At 54.4% G+C, this 24122-nt stretch overlaps 1 protein-coding gene across 7 annotated transcripts in view; it reads left to right on the forward strand.

The window, feature by feature from the left end:
* Positions 1-1539: 1539 nt before the first annotated feature.
* The window catches only part of BICRA (BRD4 interacting chromatin remodeling complex associated protein), a 75619-nt gene continuing 53036 nt past the window's right edge, over positions 1540-24122 (forward strand). For 2 of the 7 annotated variants that reach the window (XM_061388823.1, XM_061388825.1), the window contains exons 1-2: positions 2608-2939; positions 21028-21120. The gene's annotated coding sequence lies outside the window, so the exon portion shown is untranslated. Of the gene's footprint in view, positions 2100-2606; positions 2940-21027; positions 21121-24122 lie in introns of those variants that run through there. The other 5 variants (XM_061388821.1, XM_061388822.1, XM_061388824.1 and 2 more) reach the window with 4 other exon arrangements.

Consider the following 24122-nt stretch of genomic DNA (forward strand, 5'->3'; position numbering starts at 1 on the left):
CAGCAAGGAGAGGAACATGCTGATTGTTGAACGTGCTCATGGAGGGTGTTTTGGTGTCGCTGTTCTATTTCTTCAACTTTTCCATGTTTGAAAATGTTCATTAGAAAATGTTGGGGGAGGTGAATTCTGGTGTGACTCTACAGTCCCATTGTACAGATGAGAACATGGAGGAGCTGCAGAAGTGACTTGCCCCAGGTCCATCTGGTGACTCAGAGACAAATAGAACACCCAGGTGCACTGAATAAGTCCTTCCCCTGGCTGGGCATCCCTGGGCCAAGTTGCTGAACCTCTCTGGGTCTCATTGCCAACTCCATTCTGAATCTGTAACTCCCAACTTGCATCTGAGCTGCAAAGTGAAGGTAGGTGTCACTCCCCCCAAAGGATAGCAGGTCTCTTTCCATTTGGGCCCATGTTGACCCCTCCTCTGGCCTTGGACGTTTGACCTCTCAGGGCTTTGCCAGCCACGGCTAGACTGGGGGCTTCTTTCATACCCATGCGTATTCCTGGCCACCTGGTCCTAAGAGAATGCCTGTAGAAGAGTGGGCAGTATCTCATGGTTTCGTAGATCTTTCTGGAGCACTTACTAAGTGCCAGGTACTGTACTGGGGGGTGTGTGTTGGGGGGTGGAGGGGTCGTGGTGGTTACCACAGTGCACCAAAGAAGCCTGGAACCTGAGGGCAGGGGAAACTGAGGCTAAGCAACTTATTTGCTCATCATCAGACTGCGTACTGGGGCAGGAACCAGGGTGCTCTTGGTCACAACTATATTGCTGGCAGACTAGATACTCGTAAACAATACTTCCTGTATGAATGAATAAACTTGGATAGTCACCCCCGCAATGCCTCCTGTCTCATAACTTTGAACCCCAGTCAATTCCCAAGTTCCGAGTCCCCCGGGATTGGCATCTCTGAGACATCAGTGCCACCCAGCTCAGATCAGGCCCGGCTTGCTGGCTCTGTGACCCTGGGCAAAACACTTTCCCTCTCTGAGCCAATTTAGTTTTCTACACTGCAAGGGGGGAGGCCTGGTGTGCTGCACTTCATGGGGTCACAAAGAGTCAGACACAGCTTCTAGACTGAACAGCAAGGTGGGAATCACTAAAGACCTCCAGGTGGGGGTCCCTGGAGGTCTCTTTTCTGGTGAAGAGTGGAAAAACAGCACATACATGAATACTCAAGGCGTAGCTCCCTAGGCTCAATCTTAGCAGATGAAAGGCAAACTGCACAAAAATAATGTCCGTGTATACTGCTGTTCCTGGAAGGGTCACATACCTCCACGGACTGTGGATGACCACTGTATAAAACTTATAGATTGACTACTGTCATATTTGGGGCAACACATGTGCTCACATCTGGAACGGATAAAATTTCCTTTTTGCTATAATAATAACAGCACTTATCTGCACTTCCTGTCACGGGCTGCTCTCCATGAGAACATTCTCTCCTAATGACCCTATGAAATGAGGCCTGTTATTGATTTCCCCTTAGAAATGGAGGCACGGAGAGGTGAAGTAGTTTGCCCAAGGTCACACAGCAAAGGAAGTGGGAGGATGTGAATCAAGGGCTCACTGGTTGGCGTCAGGGCCCTGGACCTCCGTGGTCTCTTCAATAATATGCATAGTACCACCAAGATCCCAGGATCAATTCTAAAGCTTAAAACACAAAGCTTAAAACAATCACTCGTTTATTCAACACACATTATTGAGTCGCTTCAGTATGCACGTGGCTTTTCCAGGGCACCGGGGAAGCGGAAGGTAACAGACCAGAGTGTAGGTGCCGTTGGCCTGTGCGCCCCGGGAGGGTAGCTCCGAGCTGTCTCGGTGCTCAATGGGTCCCGAGCACGGCGCAGGGCACACTGCAGGCGCTCTGCAAGTGTTCCCTGAAGGAATGCGCGAATCGAAGTGTCACGCCCGCAAGGCGTACACGGCCCGGCAAGGCGGAAACAGACCCAACACCACCGAGGCGTCCCGGGGCTTCTGGGAATCCCATCTGCGCGGCCCGCGAGGCCTCGAGGAGGCGGTAAGACAGGTCGGACCCGCGTCCCCGGTGCCGTCCCCGGTGCCCTCCCCGGGGCCGTAGCAGGTCAAAAGGCCGACTGAGGTGAGTGAGCAAGCCGCGTTCGGGGTCCCGGCGAGGAGCCCCAGCACATCCTCTGCCCCCGCGCCTTGCACCCTTTTAACTCCGACTCCCGGCTCCTTCGCGATTCCACCTACGGGGCCTCCCATATCCTCCATCCTCGTCTCCCGCTACCTTTTCGAACCATCGGCGTTGCCCCTGCTCGCGTCCTCCCGCCCGGCGACCGTTCCCCGAGTCCGGGCGCCCCCTCCCCAGCCGGCCCAGCCGAGCCCGAGGTCCGGGAGCGCCAATCCCTTTAGCCTCTCCCTCTAATCCGGAGCATCGCTCGATGCTGTCGGTCGACTCCACCGGAGCCTGGGAAAGCGCGCCCCCGAACCCCCGGGACTCCGGCTGGGGAGGGGGCGGCGCCGGCGCGGAGGTCACCCTCCCGGGGCGTCCGCAGTCTCCCATTCGCTCGCAGGCCCGCTGCTCCGCGCCCAAAGCCCGAGCTGGTTCGCCAAGTCGCGGGGCGGGGCCTCCCCCAAGCCCGTCCCCCGGTGAGGGCGGAGGGAGGAGGAGGAAAGGGGGGGGCGGAACACAAAACCTGCAAGGTTTTTTTTTTTCCTTTTGCATTTAATTAAAAAAAAAATTTTTTTTTTTTTTTTGCAAACCCGAGGGGTCCCGCCCGGAGCGGGCGCGAGTCCGGGGCGCCCGGGCCGCGGCGCGGGGCGGCGGCAGGGGCCTGGCGGAGGCCGCCGGGCGGCCGCCATGCGATCAGGCAGTGCGCTGACCGGCCCGGCCGGTCGGCCCCTTCTGGGTCCTCCCTTTGCAGCCCGTGCGGGGCCGTCTCGGAGACCCCGCGCCGACGGCTGCTCAAACATCAGGGTGAGTTTCTCACAATGTAGCAATTTCTCTTTAAATCTCTTAACTCTCTCTACCTGCGAGTCGGGGCTGTGACAGGGCGCAAAAGCGAGGGGGGGAGTGGGGGTTGGCGGCGAGGGTGTGTGTGGGGGGAGCCGGAGCCGGGGCCGAGCCCACCCCCCCGACACTCAACACTCAGCCCCCCAACCGGGGCGCAGCGCCCGCTGCCTCTTTTTCTGCTCCGCGCCCACCACCCCCGGCAGCTCCCCCCAACCCCCCGCGTCTCTCCCACCATCGCCGCCGCCCTTATCCTGCGGGGACCCCCCCACCCACCCACCGCGGGCTCCCCTGCCCGCGCCCGGTGCCTCCCCGGCCCTCCCGCCGGCTGCCGGGGATACAATGGAGCGGCGGAAAAACGAGACCTAACGTTCCACGGGGGGAGGGGCGGGGAGACCCCCTCCCCCGGCCCGGGGGCCCCCTCCCCTCGCTCCGCTCCCCGCCTTTCGGAGAAGAAGAGGGCCATGGGGGAGCGGATGGTGGTTTCCCGGCCGGAGCCGGCGAGCCTTCATCTCCCCCCTCTTCGCCCCGTGCCCTGCGCCCCCTCCTCAAATCACTCCCGGGGGTCCGGGGAGAAACGGGGCCTCTGGCAAGCTGAGTGGGGGGGATGGATGCGGAAGGAGGCCACTGGGTCTCCCCCTTCCCACCGCCCCTAAACAATGAAAGGAGTTGACTTGGTCCCCCACCCCCCAGCAGTGAAAGGAGTTGACCCCCTCCCCCGCTAGCTGGCGGGTCCCGGAGGGGGCCGTTACGGGGAGGCGGGTGGGGGGAGAGGAGGGAAGTGAGCCTTACCCCTGTCACCTCCCGAGATTTGGGGCGGCCCCCCATCTCCACCCCCTCGGCCGGGGAATGGGAGGCACAAGGCCCAGCCTGGGCACCGCGCTCGGGTGGTGACCTTTAGACAAAGGCAACCTTTTCCCTGGGGTGAGCCCGGCCGAGCCGGGCCCGAGGCCTCCCCGGGCCCCTGCGGAGGGCGGCCAGGCCGCGGGCACCCGGAGGGAGGGATGGAGGAGGCGGGAGGAGGGCTGGAGCCATCTGGTTTTCCCATCCCTGGTTGCCCCTCGGCGGCTTCTCCGGCTCCTGTCACGGGCGGCCCGCGGGGAGACAAGGGACCGGGGAGCTGCCCAGGCCTTGGTCCGCGGCCAGCGGCGAGCGGGGCGAGGAGCCGCGGGCGGGCTGGGGAGGCAGCGGTGATTGGAGCCTCGGCGGCTCCTTCCTCTCCGCACCCCTTTGTTTTGCTTTGTGGTTCTGAGCAGCTGAACTTCCCGGGAGGTGGGGTCAGAGGCCGCTGTGTCAGCGCTCCCCGGGAGGCCGGGGTGACAGGTCCCAGCGCTCCGGTGTGCCCGGACTTCTGCCGGCCAGGCGGCCCCTTTTGTCACACCCCGCGGGTAGTGTAACCATCGCGGGGGGATGTGTCTGCTTTCCCCTCACACCTCCTTTCGCCGGCTGCTCCTCAAGGAAACAGTTTCTCGGAACACCCCAGACTTCACGGCCTGAGATTTCTGATAAGCGCTCTGTACTTTCAACCTCTCCCCCAACTTGGGATGGGGGTTGGGCGGGGGGGGCCCGTCATCTCTGACCTGCTGGGGTGATGGGAGAACCGGGGAGGTGGGCAGATCAGGGGCCACCCCCCACCCCCCTGCCAGTGTCCAACGGGCCTTAAGGGGTGTGCTTACCTACACCCCCCGTCCCTCCCTCGGAGCTCCCCAACTCCTAGAAGCCGGAAATAACATCTCCCTACCCAGAGAGCACTAGGGATTAGCTGCTGTTAGGTGAGTTACACACTGGCCACAACCCAAGGAGGAAGTTGGGGGGGGGGTGTCACTTATATAATTCCCATTTTGCAGACAGGCTAATGGAGGCTCACAGCAGTTGAGTGACTCGCCCAGGGTCACACGGCCCCAATCTGTAACCATCTCAAGTTTTCCCAGCTCAGCGCAAAACTGTTAGGTCTGCCTGTACCTGCCTTTGGCATTTTCGTCCCTTTGACTTCAGCTGGGTCTCAAATGTAGATGAGACCAGGAAGGAGTTGCCAAAATTTTTTTCCCCCACCGAGTATGGGTAAGGGGTCAGCTGGGCTGAGGGCAAGGTGCTTTCACCTGTGGCCCAAGCAGAGCGTTTACCTGCAGGAGCTGAGGGTTGAAGATGTGGGGGTCAGGAGAAGGGGGGCCCCAGGCCTTGCTGTGTGGGGCTTGGGGTGGGTGGGCACTTGGCGGTTGGGCCCGTCTGTCATCCTCTTCCTGCACCTGAGCTGGCTCTTGGTCCAGCTGGCTGCTCCTCAGCCTTGCTGGTAGGGACGCTGAACTACTCGGGACCTTCGTTGTCTCTCTGTCCGGTGACCCTGCGTGGTGCCGTGACACAGCTGGCAGAGAAGTCCCTGCCTGTTCTCCCCACGGCCCAGGTGGCAGGCTCCTTGTCTCACCCTGTGACCTCAGGCACTGGATTCAACTCACTTGTCCTGTTTCCTCATGGGCAGATGGGGGGGACCATTAGAGCCTCTTTAACTGACCTCGCAGTGGCTGACAGTTTTATCCATGCGTGTTATTTTTGTTTTCCCCTCACTCTGCGGGAATATGGCTGGCCTGTAGGGGTGGGGAGGAATGTTGGGGGGCTGGGTATTTGAGGGTGACCGGCAAAAGGCGTTCACCCTGGAGGAATTCCCTGTGGTGGATGAGCAGCACCACAGTGTAAATAGTTTCACTTTGGTGGCCTGCTTCCTCCAGCTTTCTTGGACCCTTCCCCTTCAGCACTTACTGGTGCCAAATAAACCCTTGGGCGGGTGGGTGTGTGGCATGAAGGAGAAGGGCTGTGGAGGGCCCAGCCTACTCCGGGAGCGAGGCTGTAGGAGTGATCTCGCCATTTTACAGATGAGGAAACTGCAGTCAGTGGCTGAGAGGGGATTCCAACCCAGACTGCAGGGATGGAGGGGCTGGGGGTGCCGTTGGAGAAGAGCGAACACTTTCAGGGACCCCTTGCAGATACTTTCTTGAGGTGACAAGCATAATAAGTCATAATAATTCCTGTGGGGTGGGGGCAGGAGGGGCGGGGCTGTGGGCCTCTCTGGAGTGAGTGCTTCCTGATTTTGGGGGGGTTGGGAGGGAAGTGGGGGAAGCATGAGTAAGGCCCAAGAGTGACAGGCCTATGCCCCGCCCCCTTATTTGCCAACTTCCTTCCCAGAGGCCTCCGGGGCCTTTCCCAACTTTCCCTGGGGATGTGGGGGGGTCTCCCCGCTCTCCCCTCTGAAAGGGCCCAGGGGTCAGCACCAAGCCCTGAGAGCCTGGCTGGAGAGGTCCTGGGGTGTGTGTGAGGGTCCTGGCGGGGGGGGGGGTCACCTTTTCACCCCAGGCCCAGCCACCACCAGAGTCGCCCTCCCCACCTCTCCCCCGTGGCTGTCTTGACTCCTGGTCTCAAGAATGCAGAGGGCTGCTGGTGGGGGGAAGTTAATTGGAAACAGGAAAACATGGCATTCCTTTCTAGACGGCCTGGGCTTGGAAAGCAGCGAAGGGTTGCCTTTCTGCCTCTCCCGTCCTGCAGGGGAGAGGGGTGGGGGACATGGTTATCTTGCCTTGATCTCTTTGGGGTCTCTGCCTCACCAGGCTCCCTGACTTTTACTGGAAACAGCAAGTTGCCTGTTTTACATCCATGGTATGAAACACTCTTCCCCGCCAATCACAATCACTTGGGCAGCGCCACCCCCGCCCCCCTTCACTGGGTCATCCCCATGTTTGTCCCCGGCCTTGCACTCTGAAGGCGGAGGGCCTGAGCTGGCTCTCCACTGTATCACTCTTGAGACACGTGGGAAATGTTTGGTTAACTGGTCCCCGAGGATTCCCTCCTCCTTCCTTCCCTAGACCTCTCCCCTGCCTGGGGTACCACCATTAGAGCTCTGTCCCCATCCACTGAAACCTTTGTGTCTCAGCGGCACGCAGGATCCCCCAGCAGGAAAGAGAGAGGGTTTTCTAAGACATCTCTGGCTTGGCAACAATGAGTATTGTGTCCTGAGTTTAAGGATATTCACTGATGCTGGGGATCTGTTGGCAGGAGAAGCTGGAGAGAAGGCCTTTGTGTCTCTAATTGTTCCTAATCAAACTTCCTGAGGGTCTTCTGTGTGCCTGGGCCCCAGGGCCCAGTTATGATATGGGGACCCCGTTCAGGAGGAGGGCAGAGAGAAGAGTTGTCTTCAAGGCTGCTGGAGGACTTGATCCATTCTGTCTGGGTGGTTTGCAAAGGCTCCGGGGAGGAAACACCTTTCTCCCTCTCTTTTTTTCTCCTGAGTGATACCCAGGACAAATTCAAGATGCCAAACATAGCTCCCCTTTCCTCCTCTGGGACATCCCTGGTCTCCAGCTCATCTCTCCAGAGGCGACTCCTCAATCCTGATGTTCTGTGCACATACATTTGTGTACATGTGTATATCTTTAAAAATATGTATTTTACACACGCTGGAACCCTCTGCCCATTGTCCTGCATGTTGCTTGTTTTGCTTCATCTCCCTGGGAGACGTACACAGTACCCAGAGGGTTTCCTCTGGGTTTTTCTTGACTGCGTTGTATTCCTTGGTGTGGGCACGTCCTCCATGACTCAGCATGGATATGGAGGTGTTTCCTGATGTTTCTACCTGCTGAGCAGGAGGACAGACGTCTGCTTGGCATATCAGGAAATGGGTATGCCGGCAGGATATACTGGAGGCAGGATTGATGGATCAAGAGCCTGCTCTTTGTCATTGAGTCCCACGGAGGAGGCACCGGTGCAGCTGAATCTTGAAGGAAGTCATTCCCTCTCCTGTTCAAGTCATCCCGCCAGTCCGCCCCATTGTCTTTGCTTCTTATGACCTCCTTGCCCCCTCCTTCCTGCCTGTAACCTGCACCCACCCCAGGTGGGCATGCATGGTGTGGAGATCAAGGACTTGGACACTGTTGGTTCAAATCCAGGTTCTGCCACTTACTGGTTGAATGGCTGCAGGCTGGGGGCTTGCTGACTCTGGGCCTCAGTTTTCCCTTCTGTTAAATGGGCCAGTCTCAGTACCTATCTTTGGAAACTTTGTTACGAGGATTAAATAGTATCTACCAAACTCATAGGTACCCTAGTCTAGGCTGTCCATGGCAGTGTCATCTGTCATTCGGTGGCAGTCCTATCACCTGGGGGCAGGAATCCCTTAATCCTGGGCTGTGAACCCCCTTACTGACAGGCAGGGGAGGTGACTTTTGCACTTACCTACAGTGTGACCTTGGGCAAGTGATACTTCCTCGGGTCTTGGTTTCCTTGTCTGTGAAATGGGCTTGTAACATCTCCCCGGCAGGTGGGCTTATAAGGGCAGGAGGAGGCAGTGGGCGGGCGGGCGGGCCGGGCAGGCAGTTGGTGTTTGGGAATCAGCATCTGATGTTGATGTTTTCGCTATGATTACTTTTCTCCCATGGGCCCCATGCTGACTTCCCTGCTCTGAAAGCTTTCCATTGTCTTCCCAAAAGGCACATAGGGAAGGTTGTTAGCATTCTATACTGCTTGGCTGCGGAGGGCACAGGGCAGGCTGCTCTGGCATGAGGCAAGGCCGCGTGGCCCTGGGGACGGACAGGGCCGCCCCGCTCGGGGCCTCAGTCTCCTCACCTGGAAGAGTGGCTGTGACAAGAGACCCAGCTTTGTGCTCACGGTTCTTGAGTGCTTCACACTGTGCCTGGCGTATCGTGGTTGTGATGGTGATGATGATGGCAATAGTGGTGATGGTGGTGGTGATGGAGAGAAGCACCAAAGTCTCCTGTGGAATTAGATACCAAGTCCTTGCCTCCTTCCCCTAAAACCCTGGGCAGTCAGCATTGGCCATTTTAATTAAAAAGAAGAATCCAAGGGAATCAAATGCCCCTTTGGGCCTCAGTTTCCTCATCTCTGACAAAACTCATGGGGTCACTGTGAGGCTTAAATGAGTGAAGATGTAGGAGAGCTTTTAAGACACCCTGGCTTGCAGGAGTGCACAGGGAAGGTTCGCTTTGCTTGTTGTTATTTTAACTTTTTATCATGGAAATTTTAAAGCACCCACCAAGAGTTGAGAGAATAGAATAATCAACCCCCGTGTATCCATCTCCAGCTTCGGATCTGTCTCCAGCTTTGTGTATCCGTCTTCAGCTTCGCCAGTTTTCTCCTGATCCTCCCTCCTCATTTCTGCCCTTTCCTGCTAAAGTATGTTTAAGCAAATTCCAAACACTGTATCAGTTCAACTGTAACATTAACGTCGTTAATGGTATTATTTTTGGCATCCAGAATCGACTTCATCACGTCTGGGATCTGTCCTATCCTGTGAGGGAAGAGACATGGAGCCCATTTCACAGGTGGGGGCAATCAAGGCTGCAGGCAGTAAGCTATATTCAGGTTGTCCCATCCTGTCTTGGCCACCCCAGGCTTTGCACGCTGGTAGCTGTTTCAAATCACACAGGCCCGGGGATTTATGCCTGGATGTGTATTGTGTGGGTTGGGGGTTCTGATATTCTGTGCAGAAATCACAGAGAAGGTGGGCTGTTGACAGCGGGAGGGATAGATGGCAGTGAGGGCTTTGAGTCCTCTTTCTGCCCCTCCTGACTTTGTGACTTGGAGGCAAGTTACTGTCCACCTCTCATTCCAGATTAGAGAACCAGAAGTACAGGGATAATAACTGATGCTTCTTTTGAGAGCTTTTGCATTTGTTAAATAAGGTCCCGCGTGGAAAAGTGTTTTGCAAGTGCCTGGCTCTCAGTAAGCGCTTGGCAGGTCATCATAGTCACTGTCGTGATTACTTCCAGGTGTGCCCCAAGGGGACTGTAACCAAAGCCTCCTTCCAGGGTTCAGAGGTCAGAGAAAGGGTCCGTGTCTCTGGGATCTCCCAGCCAGGCCCAGTTGCCTTTCTCCCCTCCTCTTGCTCACTCCATTTCTCTCTAATTCTCCTTCGAAGTGTTCCTTGTCCTTGCAGGGGCGAAAGGGTTGCTGACTTCTAGTGACCCCCACCCCACCCTCTGCGTCCCGTAGGTCCCAGCCTGGCAGCCTTGGGAGCGGAGTGAAGGAGTAATGTCTGGCTATGGCTGTGGGACCCTTGTTAATGACCCCTGGGGCCCTGGAGGGAGCCCCAGTGGCCTCCGCAACCTGTTCCCCCAGGACACCTGCAGATCGAGGGTCCCTGGGTCCCCTTTTTCTAGAGGAGGCATGCTGTCCTGCCTCTCGTTCACCGTGTGGTGCTGGGCAGGCTGACGCCCACAGTACCGACCTCACGGGACGCTTGTGACAGTTGGCTGGACTGTGTAACCTCCCTCCTGTCCTTCAAGGAGGCGCCTCTCCCATCCTCAGACACTCAGCCCCCCAGGCGAGGTGGGTGGATCCCTGGAAGAATTCTCAGCTCTTTACCCAGTCGGCCGGGCTCCCCTCGTCCTGGCAAGCTCTTGCCACACTGGCTTCATTCCTTTCCCCGGAACCTGCGCAGTGACCCCCTGGTTCTGTGGATGTGCGTATTCTTTCACAGAAAGGTGTATATTTCCCTCTCACCCTTTCACCGGATGTAATTGACATACACAACAAAACGCACAGAGATGACCAATGCTTCTCCCCAAGTCTTGCCAAACGGTAACCACCTGTGTAATCCACACCCTGTCAAGACCCAGAGCGTTTGCATCGCAGCCAGAAAGTTCCCTTGTGCCCCTTCCTAGTCAGCGCCCCCTCCCAGAGCATCAGAGCCACTGGCCTGCTGCTCCCTCATGTCGGGCCTTGCAGATCTACCTGCCTTGCCTCTTCTCGAATCCCACAGACTCTCGCAGACCCGCCTGGTCCTTTGGGTTGAGCATCTCAGCATCACTGTCTTGAGATTAGGCCGTGTAGTCGTGGTCTCAGGACGGCCTGCCTGGTTTTCACCCAGCAGGAGTCCTTGGGAAGGTTTTACCTCCTTTTTCTCCGGAGAGAGAGATCTTCCCGCTCCCCACCCCCATGGAATCTCATCATTCAAGAGCCCCTCGCCTGGGTGCCTTCCCCAGCCTCAGCCCCCAGCCTGGGGGTGCTGTCTCTGCTCACTGCACCACCCATCGTAGCTCTGTTGGGATGTAGATGTTCTGTGAGCGTCCCTTCAGGCCTGGTTTTCTCACTCAACTCTAAACTATAGAAGGAAAGAAACAGCGTGCCCGTGTTCCCAGCTGCTGGCATGCAGTAGGCATTTCGGAGATGTTTGTTGACTGACTGAAGGATGGACATGTCACAGGGGTGAAGAAAGCCGAGCAGAGAGCCTGTATTTGGAGTCACCATTCTATTTCTTAAAAAGTGTGACCCATTTGCTTCCAAAGCACCAGTGGTGTTTGTTAACAGTGCCAATCCCGGGCTCCCACTTGGAACGGATCTCCTGAGAGTCATGGTGGGTGGGGCCTGGCCAACTCAGCCACCTTCATCACTGCCCTGGACCCATCCCCTTAGCACTGTTATCACGCCCAACCCCTGAGTGCCCCTTCCTTGGCTCAGGATGCCCAGCCCTCAAAGCTGCAGGGCTCCGGACAGGAAGCCACTGGTCTCCCAGCTGCTCATGACCCTTGCTCCATAGGTGCTGTTACATCGTACCCTGGCTTCCTTCCCGGTGCCCAGTAGGCGCTCCCTATCTACAGAGAGGGAGTGAATCAGGGCCCGTGGGGCAGGTCAGGACAGGAGCCTGGCCCCTGCTCAATGGAAAGACTGAGATGCGGGGTGGTGGGGGAGTGCTCAAGTGCTGTCCCCCTGAGTTTAGTCACAGACTGCAAACCAGCCATTCTGTGTCTGTCAAATCTTCTTAGCTGTCGCTTGTAAGCTGCATCTCCTTTTATAGACGGATACAGACTCAGGTCTCGAAGTTGGTAACAGTTTTGGGAAAATCTCTCCTCCATTCTGGCCTTCAGGTTTGTGCAACCCTTCGGGCTGCCCTGGTGGCTCAGATGGTCTCCTGCCTGCATTGCAGGAGACCCCGGTTCCATCTCTGGGTCAGCAGGATCCCCTGGAGAAGGGAATGTCTACTCATTCCAGTATTCTTGCCTGGAGAATTCCACGGACAGAGGAGCCTGGTGGGCTGTAGTCCATGGGATCGCAAAGAGTCAGACATGTCTGAGTGACTCACACTTTCGCTTTTCTGAATGCCTCACACTTTCGCTTTTCTGAATGCCTACAGTTTGCCCCCTACATCTCAAAACTGCTTCATGAAGTGTTGTTTCTCTTTGTCAGATTTCTGTCTAGCCGGACAAGCAGAATTCCCTAACGTCTGCCCAGCTCTTCTCCCTCTGTCCCCCTTCCACAGTCCTGCTTTTTTTTTTTTTTGAGATCATTAAGGAGCAGGGCACTGCGTCTCCATTTGTCACAGGGACACCGAGCCCATTTCTGGGCCAAACTCTGTAGCAGGAGTTGTTTATGAAGTATGTTTATGAAGTTTATGAAGTTGAAGTTTATGAAGTTGTTTATGAAGTCCGACTCTTTGCAACCCCATGGACTGTAGTCCACCAGGCTCCTCTGTCCGTGGGATTTCCCCAGCAAGAATAATGGAGTGGGTTGCCATTTTCTTCTCCAGGGGATCTTCCCAACCTAGGGATCAAACCTGAGTCTCCTGCATTAGCAGGTGAGTTCTTTACCACTGAGCCACCTGGGAAGGCCCTGTAGAAGAAGAGGAAGATTTATCTAAGGGAGTTCCTAACATAAGCCTTCTTTATGCAAACAGACAGTAAAAAAAAAAAATATATATATATATATATACATGTACATTTCCACATGTTCTATATCATTGTAGTTTGTATAATAGCTTAATAGTAAATGTAAATTTAGCACTATGATGAGCATATAATAAATGTATATGTTATATACAGATATCTGCAGGTATAGATTTATAAGTCTGTATAAAATCCCCTTTTATTCCCATCCCCTTCCCTGGCCCTCTGCCCTGGCAGATCGTTCAGTGCCCTGGCAGACTGTTCGCTCTGTGTGGTGGATTTTTGCTTTCTCCAGAGGCTCCTGCTGTATTTCTTCTTCTGTGTCTTTTTCACCCAGCACCCCACTTTCAGGCCGCGCCCCGTGTTGCCACTAGTCCATCTCGCCTCCTCCTTCTTCCTGCTGTGGGACTCCTTCCGTTGTAGTTATCAGAGGTGAAATGTCTCTTCCAAGGTCAACACTGCTAGCTGCTGGTGGAGCAAGGATTCGAATCCAGGTGCTTCCTGCTGGTTAATTCAGACCTGCACAGCAGGCCTCTCCTGTCCCTGGTCTCAGAGCTCTACCCTCAGGGACTGGGAGGGGAGTAAGCCCCAAACACACCCATCCTCCCAGCTAGGTGAGATCTGTATCTCGGGAGTGTCTCCTGGGCTGGCCTGGAGGAGGCATGGCTGCTGGGCTATGTTGATGCATCAGGTCAGGCTTCCTGGAGGAGAGGGGCTTCAGGGATGGAGGGTTGGGAGGGGGCTTTGGGCTGCAGCCCATTTCTAGCAGAGGACCCTGGGATGCTTTGCATAAAACTAACAGGGAAAGAGGGCCTAGGACACTGGGACTGAGATCTGGGATGCCCAGATTTTGTTGATGGGAGATAAGAGAAAGAGGGTTTCCAGGATGATCCAAGGTCATTGGCTTGAGCGACTGAGTGGATGCAGGTACCCTTTCGTGGGACGCTGTAGTGGTGTCTGTGGGTTGGGGAGCACAAACTCCAGAGAAGAAAACTCCAGCGCCCTCTTGGCTGGTGGAAAGGTGCAGATGGGAGGAATGAAGGAACTGGAGGAGTCGTGAGTGAGAGACGGTGACCCAGAGTGATCACTCGAGCCCCAGGGATGGGGACAGTTCCTCCTGGAGAGGACAGGAGAGGTGGGAGCTTCTTTGGCCAAAACTGAGAGAGAGGGAGGAGCCTGGGTTTGATAGGCGGGGTGGGGCCTGAGGCAGACTGGAATATGGTGAGGAGTCAAGAAAGAAGGGTGGCTTCAGGGATAGAGGGATGGATGAATGGAAGATGGCTGAATGGATAGGTGGATAAATAGACAAATGGATGGAAGGAAGGCAGGCAGATGGAGCTCTTGGCAGCCTGAGATTGAAAATCTGTATCTATATCTGCTATCCTCTATGGCTCCCTAGTGTTCTCAGGTGAAAATCTAGCCCTCCCGTCCTCTTACGAAGCCCAGTAGTCTGGCCTGGGCTTATCTCCTTGACCTCATCTCCTGCCTTTTCACCTGGCTTTCTTCAGGCACCCAGCTGGTTCCTGCCCCCTCCCACCTTTGCTCTTGCCTCTCCTTGCCCTCCTCTTCACCCACTCCTTCCTGTCTCTGGGCTCCTCGTCCTGTCCTCCAGGCCTCAGTTTAAATACTCTCTCCTCCAGGAAGCCTTCCTTGATGACCCTGTCCAACTTCATCTACATCACTTTGTTTATTTCCTTGTCAGGATTCGTCCCTCGGACCTGACTGGGAATAAGTCCAGACTCAGTATTCACTGCATGAAAGAGGGGACAGGCTTAGAGACAGAGATTCCTAGGATTGGCACAGGCTTAGAGAAAAAGAGAGAAGGAAGATTCTAGAAGAGGCAGGACGGGGTGGTGCTGGTTGGGCTCAAGAGTGAGGTTTCCTCATAGGTCAGGAGATGAGGAGGAGAGGGGAGTGAAGGCATAAGAAAGGTGTTTGTGTAGTTGGGAAGGAGTTCAGGAGGCCAGTGCGGACCTGCTTGGACACGGGAGGAGAAGGTTGCGGGGAAGCTGGTGGTATTGCCAGCCGCTAGGAGGGAGGGAGCTTTGGCAGTCCTGCCGCAGCTGGGAGAAGGCAGCCGCCTCTTATCTTTAGAGGTCTTAAGAGCACGTGCTGAAGCTAAGTCACTTCAGTTGTGTCTTACTGCGATCCCACGGACTGTAGCTCGACAGGCTTCTCTGTCTGTGGGATTCTCCAGGCAAGAAGATTGGAGTGGGTTGCCATGCCCTCCTCCAGGGGATCTTCCCAACCCAGGAATCGAAGCTGTGTCTATTATGTCTCCTGCATTGGCAGGCGGTTCTTTTCAATAGCGCCACCTGGGAAGCCCTGAAGTGAAGCTGTTTCTGCCGATTAAGAGCAGGTGGTGGTCCTTAGTTTGAGGATTCTTTGGCGAACCTGTTCGGAGGCCACTGATCTTTCCCCCCACAGAAATGCATGCTTGACTCTACATCCCAACCTTTGGTGGAGGATTTCGGAGTCGGGGAGGGTGGATCCAGTTACCATAGCAACACTAATACTAACAGCTCACTCGATGCTGGGCACTGGTCTAGGGTCTTCACAAGACCTGACTCCGTTACACACGTGGAGACTTAGGAGGTAGGTGCAATGGGCAACCCCCATTGTACAGAAAGGTTGAGGGTGGGAGAAGATGGGGGCAACTGGATGAAATGATAAGATGGCATCACTGACTCAATGGACATGAGTTTGAGCAAGTTTCGGGAGATAGCGATGGATGGGGAAACCTGGTGTGCTGCAGTCCACGGGGTCGCAAAGAGCAACTGAACAAGAGTTACAAGTTGTACAGATGAGGAGACTGAGGCCCTGGGAGGTTAAGTGACTTGCCTGGAGTCACACAGCTGCTGAAGAGTAGAGGGGATTCCCGCCCACCCCTCCCCCCAACTCTGCCTCCCAGACTGCCCAGTCTGGCCCCACAGCCCAGGCTTTTAGCCATAAAGCCTCACTGCCTGCTTGTTACAGGGGCCAGGACCAAAGCCCACAATCCAGAAGCTGCCCTTCCCCCTTCCTACTATTGCCCTGGGATCTGGCTCGGTCGGCAAGGGCGGGGAAGTCTCGGCTCAGCAGGAGGCCTCCCTCCCTGCTCTTTCTCTCTCTCCACTCCTTGGTGTCTTCATTAACCTAACCTTGAGCTTCCTGCAGGCAACTGAAGTGTTGGTGAGTTTGTGGGATGTGTTTGTGTGTTTGTGATGGAGCCGGGTGGGTGACTGAGTGTGAGTCAGCGAGGCCTGCCCGAAGGGGTCAGGACACCGGAAGGCAGATCTGGCTGGGCGCAGGGGCTCCTCCACCCGGCTCAGCCTTAGTTTCCCTGTCAGCAAGAAGGGCCTGATGCCAGCCTCGAGGAGGTTTCATAGATGATGTCACATGTCAGCAGGAGTGCTGTAAATTTATGGCAGTAACTGGCTTCAGTGGTGTTTCAACATTCAGAATATTTCAGAGCCGAGAGCAGGCTAGATGAGGTAGAACAGCTCCCAACCGGGCAGGGCAGCTCTCCTTCCCCAAAAAGGCTAAAGATTTTTGCAGCAAATACTATTTCTGATGCTAATATTGGGTGGGCCAAAAAAGTTCGTTCGGGTTTCTCCAGAACAGCTTACGGAAAAACCTGAAGGAACTTCACCCAGGGTATCTGTGACTGTTTGTACTAAGCGGGATATGGAAGGATGGTCATGGCAGGTCAACTTTTGCCTTCCCCCCACCCCTCAATGAGAGTAAAGTGGTGGGTGGGGGAAAGGAGTTGGTTCTTAGAGATTTTTGAAGTCGGAATTGCAGAAAGGGGGTTGTAGACAGAAACCATTTACCTGTTGGGATGTCTGTGGAGTTTCATTGAGATAAGGTACCATCCAGGGCCTGACACTCAGTAAGCCCGTTGTGGGTGTTGGTTGCTATTATTACTAACCAGCCTTTAGTCTGTACCTGCTTGGTGCAGACCGGTTGGGCTATGTTGCAGATCAACAGTTTCTCCACCTTGAGCACGAATCCCTTGGGGAACCTGTTCAAGTGCAGGGTCTGTGGCAGCCCTCAGACTCTGCATTTCCGGCCGGCTCCCAGGGGACACTGAGGCTGCCCTTGGTCTGGGGCCACACGTTGAGTAGCAAGGGATAGAGTGGTTTCCGGATGATTTCTGAGTTGCTTCAAGGGTTCTGGCCTGGATACTGAGGCTAAAGTGAAAGTTTGAATTAGTCGCTCAGTTGTATTCAACTCTTTGTGACCCCACAGACTGTAGCCCACCAGGCTCCTATGTCCATGGGATTCTCCAGGAATGTCCATGGGATTCTCTGTAGTGGGTAGCCATTCCCTTCTCCAGGGGATCTTCCCCCGGTCTCCTGACCTGCAGGCAGATTCTTTACCGTCTGAGCCACCAGGGAAGCTAAAGTCAGATTTAACTCTTGGGTTGTTGTTCAGTCTTTGTGACCCCTGGGATTGCAGCGCACCAGGCTTCCCTGTTCCTCCCCACCTCCCGGAGTTTGCTCAAACTCATGTCCATTGAGTTGGTGATGCCATCCAACCATCTCATCCTCTGTCGTCCCCTTCTCCTCCTGCCTTTAGTCTTTCCCTGCATCAAGCTCTTTTCCAGTGAGTCGACTCTTCGCATCAGGTGGCGAAAGTATTGGAGCTTCAGCTTCAACATCAGTCCTTCCAATGGGTAGTCAGGGTTGATTTCCTTTAGGATTTAACTCTTTGAAATTAAAAGTGAAAATGTTAGTCACCCAGTCATATCCGACTCTCTGCGACCCTGTGGACTGTATAGCCTGCCAGGCTCCTCCGCCCGTGGGATTTTTCTAAGCAAGAATACTGAAGTGGGTTGCCATTTTCTTCTCCAGGGGATCTTCCAGACCCAGGGATTGAACCTGGGTCTCCTGCATTGCATGCGGATTCTTTACCATCTGACCCACCACTCTTTCAGTTCAGTTCAGTCGCTTAGTCGTGTCTGACTCTTTGAGACCCCATGAATCGCAGCACATCAGGCCTCCCTGTCCATCACCAACTCCCGGAGTTCACTCAGACTCACGTCCATTGAATCAGTGATGCCATCCAGCCATCTCATCCTCTGTCATCCCCTTCTCCTCCTGCCCCCAATCCCTCCCAGCATCAGAGTCTTTTCCAATGAGTCAACTCTTCACATGAGGTGGCCAGAGTACTGGAGTTTCAGCTTTAGCGTCATTCCTTCCAAAGAACACCCAGGGCTGATCTCCTTTAGAATGGACTGGTTGGATCTCCTTGCAGTCCAAGGGACTCTCAAGAGTCTTCTCCAACACCACAGTTCAAAAGCATCAATTCTTCGGCGCTCAGCCTTCTTCACAGTCCAACTCTCACATCCATACATGACCACAGGAAAAACCATAGCCTTGACTAGACGGACCTTTGTTGGCAAAGTAATGTCTCTGCTTTTGAATATGCTGCCACTCTTTGGGGCTTACCAGTTTGAAGGCAGATCTGTATGAATTATTATACAGGGGGAAGAAAGTCATACATAGCACCGTGAAAGTCTTTTCACCGTGCCCTTATCCTGCCCCCTCCAGAGGGCCTTCTGTGCGGAGTTTGGGGTGCATTCACTCTGCCCCTCTATTCTATGAGTACATTCTTCTCCCCTCTTGATTGCATGTTTCATATGAATTATTTTACACCTGGCTTTTTTAACTTGAACAAACATCTTAGAATTATTTCCGTGACAGCAGTCTAGGACTCCATTCTTTTTTTTTTTCCTATTTGTTCATTTTAGTATTTATGTTCTTGGCTACGCCTGGTCTTAGTTGCACCATGTGGGATCTAGTTCCCTAACTAGGGATCAAATGAGGGCCCCCTGCATTGGGAACTCAGAGTCTTAGTCACTGGACCACCAGGAAAGTCCCTCTTTTTTTTTTTTTTTTTGTCCCTTTTTAATTGAAGTATGCTGCTGCTGCTGCTGCTAAGTCGCTTCAGTTGTGTCTGACTCTGTGCGACCCCATAGACGGCAGCCCACCAGGCTCCCCCGTCCCTGGGATTCTCCAGGCAAGAACACTGGAGTGGGCTGCCATTTCCTTCTCCAATGCAGGAAAGTGAAAAGGAAAAGGGAAGTCGCTTCAGTCGTGTCCGACTCTTTGCAACCCCGTGGACTGCAGCCTACCAGGCTCCTCCACCCATGGGATTTTCCAGGCAGGAGTACTGGAGTGGGGTGCCATTACCTTCTCCGTTAATTGAAGTATAGTTGATTTATAATGTGTTAGTTTCTGGCGTGTAATAAAGTGATTCAGTTTATACGTATATATTTATACACACATTCTTTTTCATATTGTTTTCCATCATGGTTTATACAGGCTATTTAGTACAGTTCCCTGTGCTATATGGTAGGACCTTGGTGCTTATCCATTCTGTATATAATAGTTTGCATCTGCTAATCCCAACCTCTCAATCCTTCCCTCTCCCCTGCCCCACTAGAACTCTTTTAGCAAACTAAAAGAGTATTCCATAATTTAACCTCACCTCTACTCAGTGGATTTTTTGTTTTATTTTGGCTACCAGGTTTTACTGTGAGCCTGTATGTATCTTTGAGCTTCCTGGGTGGTTCAGTGGTACAGAATCTGCCTGCCGATGCAGGAGATGCAGGAGACAACAGGTTCCATTTCTGGGTCAGGAAGATCCCCTAGAGGAGGAAATGGCAACCCATTCCAGTAATCTTGCCTGGGGAATCCCATGGACAGAGGAGCCTGGCGGGCTACAGCCCATGGGGTTGCAAAGAGTTGGACACAACTGAGCGACTAAGCAAAAAGAGCGTGAGGTGGCATGGTCTCCTGACCTTTGTTTGCGCCTCCTCACCGGTACCCGAGTGTCGCCTTCAGTGTTTTCGGATATATTCCTGGGGATGGAATCGCTGGGTCGTCTGGTAATTCTCTGTTTAACTTTCAGAGGAGCCACTGTTGCTCGTGGTAGCTGCGCCCTTTCACATTCCCACCAACAGCGCACAGCGTCCCAGCTTCTTCACAGCCTTGCCAGCAAGTGTTGTGTGGTCTTTCCCCGACCCCACCCCACACTTAAGTGTTTGAAATCCAGTGTGTATTTTCCACTCAGAACATCTTGTTGGACCAGCTCTGTTTCCGGGGCTAGAAAGTCATGTGAGAGTGGACGGTGCAGGCTTAGACCGTTCGTGTTCGCCCTCGTTACCCATGTGGCTGTACTGAGATCTCCCATCTTGCTGTTGGTTTTCAGTTTATCTCCAGTGTCCCATGTTCCTTTTTCCCTCGTTTCCCAACTCCTTTAGTTTGAGCAGTTTGGCATTCCATCTTATCTCCACTAGGAGCTGATGCACGCTGTCTCTCTACTACTCTAGCGTTTCCATTCTGCCTCTTTGACCAGGACTTGGGCTCCCATTCGGAGGGAGATGGGAGCCACAGCAGGCTTTTGACTGGGGAGTGACCCGACCTGACGTTTTTTGTATCTGCGCCTGCAGTGGCTTGTGCAAGAGGGTTTCTACCGGCCAGATTCCTGGAAGAGGACTTGCCGAGGCAAAGGGAAGCGTCCACTGAGGATTAGGGAGGCGGTGCCAAGTGGCATTCCAGAAAGGCCTCACCGTTCTCAGCCCTGGCAGACAGCAGCCAGAATTTACTGAGTGCTCAGTGCCAGGCATGTGCCAGACCCTGGAGTTGCTGTTGAGAATCAAGCCAGGTCCCGCTGCTTAGATAACTCTCATCCTGGAGATGTGGGGCAGCCTCTGGAGTGGCCTCTGAGCTCAGAGGAAGGCAAAGCTTTCAGAGGAACCAAAAAAGGAGAGGCCAGAGGCCGTTCCTAGGTGGTGGAAGGAGGCTTGGCCCAGCCCAGGTGGCGTGAGTGTTGGCTGGATCCAGAGGCAGACTCTGTTCGTCTGGAGACTGTGTGTGGGGGTTCCCCCTCCACCTGGGACATGTCAGGGTACAGTTGAGTAAAATAATAATACCTCCCCCTTGGGGCTTGTTTGGGAGGGTTCAGTGGGAGGCAGACAGCACATGGGTCGGGGGTTGACTAATTTATCCCCACTGGGAGGGGATCAACATCAGGAACCGGGCGGCCTGACCCAGGGGCTGGTGTGACCGTGCTCTGGACGTGTTTAGGGCCTATTGCAGATACACTTGGACTTGGAGACCCAAGCTGTCTCCTTCCTTGGGCCAACTGCACCAGGCCTCTGTTTAAAGAGGATAAAAAAACAGATGCTGCTTCCCTGGAGGCTGATAAGGGTCCAGTCAATGAGGTGTTGGCCATGTGGCACTCGGGGCCCCCTGTACCAGTCAGGCTCCATAAAGGTTGTTGTTGTCTAGGCACTTGGTCATGTCCGACTCTTTGCGACCCCCATGGACTGTAGTCCGTCAGGCTCTTCTGTCCATGGGGATCCTCCAGGCAAGAATACTGGAGTGGGTTGTCATCTCTTCCTCCAGGGAATCTTCTCAACCCAGGGATTGAACCTGCAACTCCTTCATTAGCAGGCGGATTCTTTACCACTGAGCCACCGGGGAAGCCCTTCCATAACGGTTAGCTGCTGTTACTGTTATTGCTGCTGCCATCATTATTAGTTTAACGCTCATACACAACAGCCAGCTCCTTCCAGACCCTTCAGGACTGAGACCCCAGAGAAGTGAGGTCAGTGGCTTGGGGTCAGGAAAACTGTGGAGCAGGGATCTGAAGCCCGGTTTGTCGGACCTGGGCTCAGGGGCTCCGTGCTTCTGGACTCTGGGGAAGCCTCATGCTTAACATAAAGACCCTTCCCTTCTCACAGCAGCACACAGAGCAAGACACGCTCTCAGGGTAACACCACCTCCATCAGTGGTGATAACGGGAGCTCACCTGCGGTGACTCGTCAGGCGCCTGACCTGAAGCCAGGCTATTTATAGTCTGTCTTTGTGCTCTGTGTGAATATTCATATGTTTGGCTGCAGAAATATTAGCGTTTGATTCCCGGTGGCGTCCCACAGCCGGTTGTGGGTGTTCCAACATAGACACGTGCTCATCGCAGCACCTGGCCAAGTCTGTGGAACAATCTGCTGTTCAAAAAACATCTCCCCTCCAGGGTTTTTGAACAAAGCCTCAGGGACCTCTAAGCACATGGATTCTGTCACCCGCTGGCCCACCCTGCAGGGTGCCAGTTGCCTGTACAGTGATACCGCTGCTGCTGCTGCTAAGTCGCTTCGGTCGTGTCCGACTCTGTGCGACCCCATAGACCGCAGCCCACCAGGCTCCGCCGTCCCTGGGATTCTCCAGGCAAGAACACTGGAGCGGGTTGCCATTTCCTTCTCCAATGCATGAAAGTGGAAAGTGAAAGTGAAGTCGCTCAGTCGTGTCCGATCCTAGCGACCCCATGCACTGCAGCCTACCAGGCTCCTCCGCCCATGGGATTTTCCAGGCAAGAGGACTGGAGTGGGGTGTCATTGCCTTCTCAGATAGTGATACTGGGTGGTGTTTACTATTCAGGTTCTGCGCTTCTCGGTGGACTGTGCAAAATGAGCAGCCGCGTCGAGCCTTGGTGGGTTCCACGGGTAAGGATGCCGGGTGGGCGGCAGGAGTGGGTAGAGAGAGGCTTCTGGAAGCCTGTACCCTGCAAGCTGGGAGTCTGGAGTCCGTGTTGGGCCGTGACTGGTGGTGAGGAGGAAGGGGGAGCGTGAAGGGCCAGCCCTTGTGATGCGATGCTCCTTGTGCCCATAGACACGGTGTCCAGGGAGGCCACGGTGTGGAAATGGTCATGAGAGGAGTTAAGGGCGAGTGGGCAAGGGAGCAGAGGTTTTTCACTTTTGTCTCCAGCCCTTCCAGCTCTTGGGCTTCCCGGGTGGCGCTAGTGGTAAAGAACCTGGCTGCCGACGCAGGAGACACCAGAAACCTGGGTTCAATCCCTGGGTCGGGAAGATCCCCTGGGGAAGGGACTCCACTTCAGTATTCTTGCCTGGAGAAGCCTCATGGACAGAGGAGCCTGGCGGGCTACAGTCCATGGCATCGCAAAGAGTCGGACACAGCTGAGCAATTTAGCACGCATGCACGTCCTGCTCTGCTGAACATTGCCCTGGATTGTTAAATAGGCACCTCAACACAAACACATCCGACACCTAGCTCCCCACTGCCCGCCCCCCACCACACACACACGCAGATAAACAGCGGCCAAAACAGCAGAGCCTGCCTCTCTCCAGTCCATCCATCCTCCCACTGACCTCCGTCAGGCACTTTGGCGTCATCCTTGACTCCTCTCTCTAATTTTTCTTTTTCCTTTTTTTGGCCATGCTGCGCAGCTTGTGGGGGTCTCAGTTCCCTGACCAGGAATTTGGACTTGGGCCCTGGCAGTGAAAGCGCTGAGTCCTAACCACTGGACTGCCGGGGAACTCCCAATTTGAATTTTTCTTACTGTGGTATAAGCAACGCATGATGCGAAATTGGCCACCTCATGCCTCTGTTATTCACATGTTGTGTAGATGCCCGTCTTCTGTCCCCTGTTGGGCCACCAGCACAGCCTGGGAGCTCGGCCTGCGGGAGACCGCCACGATCTGGCCCCTCTCCCCACCTCCTCCACAGCCCCCCAACCCCATCCAGCCACCATCACTTCCCGCCTGAGATCAGCCTTCTCCTCCCCCCCGGGGCTCCCTCCATCCTCTGCCCCCTACCGGCCTTTTCCCTCACTCCGACAAAGGGACCCTGTTATAACCTGAGTCTGCTCACATCCCTTCTGCTCAGAGCCCTCGTGGCTCCCACCAATCAGTAAATACCCAAGAACCCTGCTCACCAGTGCACTACCCACTGGATGAGCCGCGCGTGTTCAAGGAGAGAAACACGCTCGATTTCAAAGCCTTGAAAGGAGAGGAGGAAAGAGTCAATCTCCCACTAACACTATTTTTTATATTGATGACACGTTGAAATGATCATATTTGTTTATATCACAGGGTTGTTGTTTAGTCCCTAAGTCATGCCTGACTCTTTTGTGACCCCATGGGCAGGTAGCCTGGCAGGCTCCTCTGTCTCTGGGATTTCGCCGGCAAGAATACTGCAGTAGGTTGCCATTTCCTTCTCCAGGGATCAAACCCACGTCTCTGAAATCTCCTGCTTTGGCAGGCAGGTTCTCTATTGATAAGTAATTCTATATATAACATAAATTCAAATATCTATTAATGTTTATTCAATAAATAAGAACTAAATATATATAAATTAAATATTTATAAATACTTAGTTGAATATGTTATATTGTTCTTTTTTTGTTTCCATCCTTACCCTCTTTCAGAACGTAAGCCCCAAGTGAACAGGGATCTTTGTCTTGTTCACAGCCGTCCCTCCAGCTTCTAGAACAGAGCCTGGCACGCAGCACATGTCCCAAGCTTTAATTGCTGAATGGGTGAATATTTAGTGAATGAGGAACTCGGGAGGATGTGAATTAGCCATAAGAAAGTGTATTGAGCAAGGAGAGAAGAGGAAGTTGGGAAGAGCAGAAAAAAGGCCCCGAGTGGGTGTGAAGGACGCTAGGGAACAGGCTGGCAGAGGAGACAGGGTGAATGCCGGGGAGG

Source organism: Bos javanicus, chromosome 18 (genome assembly GCF_032452875.1).
Source record: "Bos javanicus breed banteng chromosome 18, ARS-OSU_banteng_1.0, whole genome shotgun sequence".
In the NCBI taxonomy this organism is placed as follows: Eukaryota; Metazoa; Chordata; class Mammalia; order Artiodactyla; family Bovidae; genus Bos; species Bos javanicus.